The sequence below is a fragment of the Protopterus annectens genome, chromosome 3.part0, assembly GCF_019279795.1.
Source record: "Protopterus annectens isolate FY-2018-M chromosome 3.part0, PAN1.0, whole genome shotgun sequence".
NCBI lineage: Eukaryota > Metazoa > Chordata > Ceratodontiformes > Protopteridae > Protopterus > Protopterus annectens.
In genome coordinates, this window is record NC_056731.1 from 1,364,496,706 (window position 1) to 1,364,499,676 (window position 2,971).

The following is a 2,971-nucleotide window of genomic DNA, read 5'->3' on the forward strand; positions in this document are numbered from 1 at the left end:
TGGAGCATAGAGTCCCCATGTTGGTGATGATCAGGTTCAGTATGTGTCCCCCTCTTGTGTGAGTGGTAACAAGTTGTTCCATAGCAATTTAGTATCTGAATTCTAGTAATCTTTGGGCTAGGGTGTTGGAGTTACAGTCATGCTCCCAGTCTATGTTTGGGTAGTTTAACCCACACAATATAATGGTGTATGGACAGACCTACATATTTCCAACTGTTTCAGGAAGGCCAAGTGTGGTTCTTGTGTTTGGGAGGGTGGTTTGTAGCAGGCTATAACCTGGAAGGCAGTATTACCCATTGTTACTTGCATATGGATAGTCTGTGATGTTTGGTGCTTTGCCACCAACCTGGAGGTGTGGGTATCTTGGATGAATATCATAACACCCCCTCCTGTTGTGGTTTTGAGCAAGGTTTGGGCCTGAGAAGCATGGTATGAGGTATAACTTGGTGGTGCTGGGGTGCTGTTGGTCGCCCTGAATCAGGTATCTGTTACTGCACGGATAGTGATGTTCTCCATGCAGAGGAATGTTTTGAGTGTGTGCATCAACAGGTATAGAGTCCTGCAGTGGCATATATGACTGCTCACATGGACAGATGCCAGGTAGGTCATATGCAAGGTGTCACGGGCAATGTACATGTGAACGGGAGAACCAGTGACATTCTGTCAAGTGAGACATGAACATACATATAGTAAGCTATGCAGATGTCACTAGGGGTCCACAGACGCTGTGTAACTTTGCATGGCAAGTCTGATCGGTATTCCAGGGTAACTTCAGGGACACATGCATGCAAACATAGCTACTGTAATCAGGGCTGCATGTAGTCCATTGTACAACAAACAAGCTGTACCGCTTTCAGTAGGTAACACTGCAAATGCTCACCAGCTGACATATGAATACGTATGTCACCGAAGGTAATACTTACCAGACCACGGACAGAAATGACATGGCCAGACACGCTGCATCCCACATGAACACATGTCACAAGCAACACAGACCTCACAAAGTCAGTGTTCTTAACAGGCACAGCCCATATGGCCATACACTATGCGTGACACACCTATAATAGGTGATGCCATAGTCAGACACACAGACGTTCCACTCTCTAGACCGAGCAAGGTGAGGGTCACATTTAGCTGCCTGTCGGGTGATAGAATGAGCCACATAACACAAGCACTCAGGTCACTCCACAGCAAGCAGTCAGGTCACTCCACAGCAAGTACAAGTATGGGGCAGCCATTGTCCATGCTGGTGTGCACAACCGGAGACGTACCTCCCGGACCACATGAGAAGAGACACAGAGGAGCTGTTACATCACCCTCTCAAACTCAGCAATCCCACACAGCCTTCATGAAGACACAGGAGAGTATAGATATCTATGTAAACACCATCATACTGAGTGTCTTTAACTACCCAAACATAGACTGTGAACATTACCCAAGCCACAATACCCAAGTTCTTGGGTTCCCATAGTTCAGAAATTCTTTAGCTATGGAACAGGTAGGCAACACTCCCTCAAGAGGGGAAAATATACTAGACCTGATCATCGCAAACATGAGTACAAAATGCTCACCACTTGAAGTATATCCCTCATTGTTGCAATTGAACCATATACTAATCACACTGGAGTACTGGATCCACCACATATGCAAACCTCAAACACGTCTATGTGTGTGCAGGAAATGCCCCTATTAGCAACTGTGAATGTACACTACAGGATGTAGAATCCCCTTTTGAAACACTGATGATGTCAGCACTCTATACCTATATTACCTGTAATACAGCTCCCCGGTAATTCGTATAGCATGCTCTGCTAATGCGTCTGTCTCTAGTGTCATAACATAGTTAGGTAGGAGTTTGAATCCTGCAAAGGGAATGTATGTGAGTTAGTATGAGTGGGGTTTGTGTGTGTGCATAATGCTGTGAGGGAAAAGTGCCTTTTGCCAACTGGGAGAACACACTACAGGGTGCACATCCCTCTTTCGAAACACAGATGATGTCAGCACCCTCTAAGTACAGCATTAGGAAGAACATTTCCCACTAATGCAAGTAGCACACTCTGCTAATGTGTCTATCTCTAGAGTCATAACATAGTTAGGTAGGGGTTTGAATCTTGCAGATGGAAAGTATGTGTTGTGGGGTTAGTGTCTGTGCACAATGCTGGTGGTGTGATCTGGCTTTTGCCAAATGGGGCTACACACTGCAGGGTGCACATTTCCCTTAACAAACAGTGATGTTGACAGCACCCTATACAAACAACATGACAACAGACAACTGCCAGCACTCAGTATAGTGCTACATGCTACTGTAACACGCACATGTACCAGAACATACCTAGACAGTGTTTTGAAACCTGAATGTGGCAAGTGTGTGGATGTGGGATGTTGCTGTGTGTGGATTTCCATATGGCAAGCATGTTGGATGTGGTGATCAGGGAACCACAGTACCTGATGCACATTACACCTGTGAAGTAATGAGATTGCCTGCACCCTGTGAGTACAGGTAGTGAAGAGGACATTGGTAGTGATCCAAATAGTGCACTTATCAAATGTGTACCTGTCATGTGTCGACAGCTACTCATGTAGGGTAATAAATAATGGAAATGGCAGGTGAGTGTGTGCATGTGTGGGGATAGCAGGGTGTGTGTAAATGCATGTGTGTGACAGAACAGATACATATAGCTGAATCTACAATACAGCACATGATGCACATTCCCATAGTGAATGGTAGCATGTGATGGTGAGCAGCTGGTACACTTTGGTAAGTAGTATGGGTGCAGATAACAATCCAGGACATTCATACAGTTACTGCAGCAGGAATGCTGGGATATACCCACAATCACAGTGGAACAGTGAACATTTACCAACATGTTACTACTTATACACATCTATGTAGTCACTCTGTGCATCAGCAACGTGTTCACCTTTTCCTGCACTGCTGCTGTAGTATGCAGGAGGTGGCACAGTGCCATCA